This window comes from Bison bison, unplaced genomic scaffold, assembly GCF_000754665.1.
Source record: "Bison bison bison isolate TAMUID 2011002044 unplaced genomic scaffold, Bison_UMD1.0 scf7180017864258, whole genome shotgun sequence".
NCBI classification, from domain to species: domain Eukaryota; kingdom Metazoa; phylum Chordata; class Mammalia; order Artiodactyla; family Bovidae; genus Bison; species Bison bison.
Window position 1 is genome coordinate 3,417,449 of NW_011494830.1, and position 6,526 is coordinate 3,423,974.

General features: G+C 42.0%; 1 pseudogene across 1 annotated transcript; it reads left to right on the forward strand.

The window, feature by feature from the left end:
- Positions 1-4,622: 4,622 nt before the first annotated feature.
- On the forward strand, positions 4,623-5,538 carry LOC104994386 (annotated as a pseudogene). Its single transcript, XR_825940.1, has one exon. The product of XR_825940.1 is annotated as a peroxiredoxin-2 pseudogene (transcript).
- The last annotated feature ends 988 nt before the right edge of the window (positions 5,539-6,526 follow it).

The following is a 6,526-nucleotide window of genomic DNA, read 5'->3' on the forward strand; positions in this document are numbered from 1 at the left end:
GCCACCAGGGAAGCCCTTAGGAGAAAAATAGCTAAAATCAAATGCTAAATGAAGACACCAAAACGGAACTTCAATCCTCCCATAGCCTATGGCTTCTGTTGCTCAGCACACAGTCCCAGAAGGCAGGCTTGCATAAATTCTTTCAGAAAGGCTCCAGCTAGCTCTGAGGGGCCCTCACCCACTAGGGGAAACAGCTGCAAACATCCTGCACATCTCTAGCTTTTCCTCCAGCTCACGGATTCTCCGGTGCCACCCCAGTTCAGCAGCAGCAGCTGGGAACCTTTTGAAATGCAAATTTTTGTTCCTTCCCTGACACTGAATCAGAAACTTTGTGAGTAAAGCCCAAGGATAGTGCATTAATAAACCCTGGGGAGAATTCTGGTGCTAACAAACCTCCGGAGGATTCTGGTACAGGTTCAAGTAAGCCCAGCTGCTTTAGCCTGAGACAAGCACTTGGTTAAATATAATAATTCTATCGCTTCCTTCAAGTCTGCGCAAAATTCCTACTACTCGACTTAATATTTCAACCCACTTTACCTCTCTTCCTCTTTATGGTACTCCCCCTCATCTTCCTGCTGCTAAGTCACTTCAGTCGTGTCCGACTCTGTGCGACCCCATAGATGGCAGCCCACCAGGCTTCCCCGTTCCTGGGATTCTCCAGGCAAGAACACTGGAGTGGGTTGCCATTTCCTCATCTTCCTAACCTGCTGTAATTTTTCTTTTGTTCCTTATCAATTATAATCTTCAATATTATATACTTGTTATGAAAGTTTTTGTCTATCTCTACCCACAAGGATGTAATTGAGTGTGGGCATCTTTGTTTTGTCCATTAATATATTCCAAGTTCCCAGAACAAGTGCCTGATGTCTAACAGTACAGTTTAGTTCAGGCGCTCAGGCATGTCCTAATCTTTGCAACCCCAGGGACTGCAGTATGCCAGGTTTCCCTTTCCCTGTCCATCACCAACTCCCGGAGGTTGCTCAAACTCATGTCCATCGAGTTGATGATGCCATCCAACCATCTCATCCTCTGTCGTCCCCTTCTCCTCCTGCGTTCAATCTTTCCCAACATCAGGGTCTTTTTCCAATGAGTCAGTTCTTCGCATCAGGTGGCCAAAGTACTGGAGCTTCAGCTTCAGCATCAGTCCTTCCAATGAATATTCAGGACTGATTTCTTTTAGGATGGACTGGTTTGAACTCCCTGCAGTCCAAAGATGCTCAAGAGTCTTCTCCAACATCACAGTTCAAAAGCATCAATTCTTAGGAACTCTACTTCTTTATGGTCCAGCTCTCCATACATGACTACTGGAAAAACCATAGCTTTGATTAGACAGACCTTTATCGACAAACTAATATCTCTGCTTTTTAATATACTGTCTAAGTTTGTCTTAGCTTTTCTTCCAAAGAGAAAGCATCTTTTAATTTCATGGCTGCAGTCACCATCTGCAGTGATTTTGGAGCTGAAAAAAATAAAGTCTGTCACTGTTTCCACTGTTTCCCCATTTATCTGTCATGAAGTGATGGGACCAGATGCCATGATCTTAGCTTTCTGATTGTTGAGTATTAAGCCAACTTTTCACTCTCCTCTTTCACATCAAGAGGCTCTTTAGTTCCTCTTTGCTTTCTACCATAAGGGTGGTGGTCATCCGTATATCTGAGGTTAGTCATATTTCTCCCAGTAAACTTGATTCCAGCCTGTGCTTCATCCATCCTGGCATTTCGCATGATGTAGTCTGGATATAAGTTAAATGAGCAGGGAGACATATACAGCCTTGACGTACTCCTTTCCCAATTTGGAACCAGTCCGTTGTTCCATGTCCGGTTCTAACTGTTGCTTCTTAACCTGCATACAGGTTTCTCAGGAGGCAAGCAAGATGGTCTGATATTCCCATCTCTTTAAGAATGTTTGTTGTGATCCACACAGTCAAAGGCTTTGGCGTAGTCAATAAAACAAGAGTAGATGATTTTCTGGAATTCTCCTGCTTTTTCTATGTTCCAGTGGATGTTGGCAATTTGATGTCTGGTTCCCTTGCCTTTTCTAAATCAGCTTGAACATCTGGAAGTTGTCGGCTTATGCACTGTTGAAGCCTAGCTTGGAGAATTTTGAGCACTGCTTTGCTACCGTGTGAGATGAGTGCAACTGTGCGATAGTTTGAACATTCTTTGGTATTGTCTTTCTTTGGGACTGGAATGAAAACTGACCTTTTCCAGTCCAGTGGCCACTGCTGAGTTTTCCAAACTTGCTGGCATATTGAGTGCAGCACTTTCACACCATCATCTTTTAGGATTTGAAACAGCTCAGCTGGAATTCCATCACCTCCATTAGCTTTGTTCGTAGTGATGCTTCCTAAGGCTCACTTGACTTTATATTACAGGATGTCTGGCTCTCAGTGAGTGATCACACCATCATGGCCACCTGGGTCATGAAGATCTTTTTTGTATAGTCTTCTGTGTGTTTTTGCCACCTCTTCTTAATATCTTCTGCTTCTGTTAGGTCCATACCATTTTTGTCCTTTATTGAGCCCATCTTTGCCTGAAATGGTCCTTTGGTATCTCTAATTTTCTTGATGAGATCTCTAGTCTTTCCTACTCTGTTGTTTTCCTCTATTTCTTTGCACTGATCAATGAGGAAGTCTTTCTTATCTCTCCTTGCTAGTCTTTGGAACTCTGCATTCAGATGGCTGTATCTTTCCTTTTCTCCTTTGCCTTTCAGTTCTTTTCTCAGCTATTGTACAGCCCCCTCAGACAACCATTTAGGCTTTTTAAATTTCTTTTTCTTGGGATGGCTTTGATCACTGCCTCCTGCACAATGTCGTGAACCTCCATCCATAGTTCTCCAGGCACTCTGTCTGTCAGATCTAATCCCTTGAATGTGCTTGTCACTTTGACTGTATAATCGTTAAAGGATTTGATTTAGGTCATACCTGAATGCCCCGTGGTTTTCCTTACTTTCTTCAATTTAAGTCTGAATTTTGCAATAAGGAGTTCATGATCTGAGCCACAGTCAGCTCCTGGTCTTGTTTTTGCTGACTGTATAGAGCTTCTCTATCTTTGGCGGCAAAGAATATAATCACTCTTATTTCAGTATTGACCATCTGGTGATGTCCATGTGTAGAGTTGTCTCTTGTGTTGCTGGAAGAGGGTTGTTTGCTATGATCAGTGCGTTCTATTGGCAAAACTCTGTTAGCCTGCACACCAGGCTTCCCTGTCCTTCATCATCTTCCAGAGCTTGCTCAAACTCAGTCCATTGAGTTTGTGATGCTATCCAACCAGCTCATCCTCTGTCATCCCCTTCTCCTGCCCTCAAGCTTTCCCAGGATCAGGGTCTTTTCCAGTGAGTCAGCTCTTCACATCAGGTGGCCAAAGTATTGTAGCTTGAACTTCAGCAGCATGCATCCTTTCAATGAATATTCAGGGTTGATTTCCTTTAGGATTGACTGGTTTGATCTTCTTGCTATACAAGAGACTCTCAAGAGTTTTCTCCAGCACCACAATTTGAAAGCATCAGTTCTTCAGCATTCAGTCTTCTTATGGTCCAATTCTCACATTCATACATGACTACTGGAAAAACCATAGCTTTCACTACATGGACCTTTGTTGCCAAAGTGATGTCTCTGCTTTTTAATATACTGGCTAGATTTGTCATAGAAATCAGAATGTTTAATTTTTGTTACATGGTCTTCTTGCTTGGCTTTTACAGTTCTTTATGTTGAGACACAGTGAGCATTTAAAAGCATGACTAGATAATTTTATTCTGCTCTTCAGAATTCAATGACTTTTCATCATACTTACAATAAATTATTGGAGAAGGCAAAGGCACCCCACTCCGGTACTCTTGCCTGGAAAATCCCATGGACGGAGGAGCCTGGTAGGCTGCAGTCTATGGGGTCGCTAAGAGTCAGATAGTTTTGCTACTTCTTAAATTCAAACTCCCTTCTAAATTAGGGCCTTTGCACTGGCTGATCCCTTTGCTTGGAAGATTCTCTCCTAGAGAACTTGCTCTTGTTTTCATTAAAGTTTCAGACTCTATCATACTATTTTTCTTCATAGTATTTATCACTACTGGAAATTCTTATATTTCCTGCTTGTATGTGATGTTTCCCCCACTAGAATTCAAGGTTCATAAAGTAAGGATCTAGACTTTTTGAGTCAATGTGGTAACTTCAGCACCAGGAACAATATCTAATATGTAAGTGTTCAATAAATACTTTGACATTTTATTGCATGCTTCCCAGGTGCCAGGCTGTATATCAGTAGCACAATTTTAATTAAAAATTTAGTCTCTGCCCTTAAGAAACTTCCAGAGTATGAAAAACAAGAAAAAGAGCCAAATTTTCATAGTTGTAAGCATTATATAAGAGCAAAGTGTAAGAGCTTCTATGGGCTATACAGTAGGTCCTTGTTTACCTGTTTTATATATAGTAATTTGTATATGTCAATCCCAAACTTCATTACTTGTACTGTTTATAGGAGTTTTCAACATCGATAAATTATGTAGATAATCTGAAAGCAAACTTCACAAAATAATAAAATGTATAGGCGTTATTGTATTTGAAAGGTTTCCTAAGCCCTGTCAAATCAGAGTCATCATTTTATGAGTTTTAAAAAGCACTAACAGGCCCTGCGAAATCAAGTCCGTGCATCCTAGAGTCCCTGCGTCTCGCCCTTACCTTACCCACGCAGCTTTCAGTCATGGCCTGCGTCTGCAAGGCACACGTCGGAAAGCCCGCCCCGGAATTCCAGGCCACCGCGGTGGTGGATGGTGCCTTCAAGGAGGTGAAACTTTCCAACTACAAAGGGAAGTACGTGGTCCTCTTTTTCTACCCGCTGGACTTTACCTTTGTGTGCCCCACGGAGATCGTAGCTTTCAGCGACCGTGCTGCGGAGTTCCACAAGCTGAACTGCGAGGTGCTGGGCGTCTCGGTCGACTCTCAGTTCACCCACCTGTCTTGGATCAACACTCCCAGGAAAGAGGGAGGCTTGGGCCCGCTGAACATTCTCCTGCTGGCTGATGTAACCAGAAAGTTGTCCAGTGATTATGGCGTGCTGAAGGAAGATGAGGGGATCGCCTACAGGGGCCTCTTTGTCATCGACGGCAAGTGTGTCCTTCACCAGGTCACCATCAATGACTTGCCTGTGGGACGCTCTGTGGATGAGGCTCTGAGGCTGGTCCAGGCTTTCCAGTACACAGATGAGCACGGGGAAGTCTGCCCCGCAGGCTGGACACCAGGCAGTGACACAATCAAGCCCAATGTGGACGACAGCAAGGAATATTTCTCCAAACACAACTAGGCTGGCAGATGGTGGCAAGCCTGGGCTCTTGGCCCACCTCTGTGCCCCTACCTATGTGTCCTGTACTGACCCAGGAAATGCCAGACCTGCTCCTTCAGTCTCCACAGTCCATGACCACAGAGGGTTAGGCCAAGTCCTTCTCAAGCTCCCAGCTGCGAGCTGGTGAATGGTGACCCCCTCCTTGGAGCCCACATAACTGGGAACAGGCCTATAGGTGACTAATAAAGTATTAGGGACAGATCTAAAAAAATAAATAAATAAAAATAAAAAAAATAAAAAGCACTAACATAATCTAATTAATCAATAACTATTTATTTTATTCTTAGTAACTGATGAAATTGTTTTTTTGCCATTTGGGTTGAGTCAGTTGAGTCATCAACTTAAAATTAAGGCATTTACCACTTTTTGTCAGATGTCACTTGTCAATACAATGATAAAATTACATTGCAAAAGATGTCCATGTGACAGACAATTATTTTTCTATCAAAGCTTAAGTTTAACATGCAGTAGAAATCAAACACCATATTTAGCAATCAATCTTCTCCTTTAGAAGGAAAGAGCTCACAAAAGTGGAAGAAAGATTGATTTAGGAGTTAATTATGCAACAGTTCTGATAACTCTCTTGGTGTTCTACTCTGTTTAGGAAAGGGAAAGACATAATATGAAGTCCCTAAAAGGTATTTTAGTAAAGAAGGTGTAAGGTCATCTGAGATGCAGAGGAACTAACAGGGCTTTAACCTGGGTAGGGAAAGACTTAAGTCATTAACCTTTTGGCACTAACTTTAATAACAACTCATGGACACATGGATATTCACAACTCATGGACACATGGATATTCGTTGCTTTGATCTCTCCTGGCTGATTTTCTATTGCACAAGTCATCTAAAATAACTGTTTTGTCAGTATAGTCCTTGACATTTGTGTTAATTCTGTGCTTGTCATATCCTCAAAATGCTTGCTTTTCTTATATTACTCATAGGGAATGTTGCCACTTATTCTCCTAAAGATAGCATTATTATCTGGTATGCTTAGAATATGTCTATTGACTTTACTTTTAAGAAGGCAGCACATGATCAAAATGTGTTTTTATCTTATACAGAAGGTCCAGAATGAAATGGCAGCCTCTCCTAAGTCTTCCTTTGGTTTTGTAAGATCCAGTTCAATCTTACCATTTTCACTCTCCTATGTAATGATTTGACATTACTCCTTTGGGCTGAAGTTCATTTTATATATAT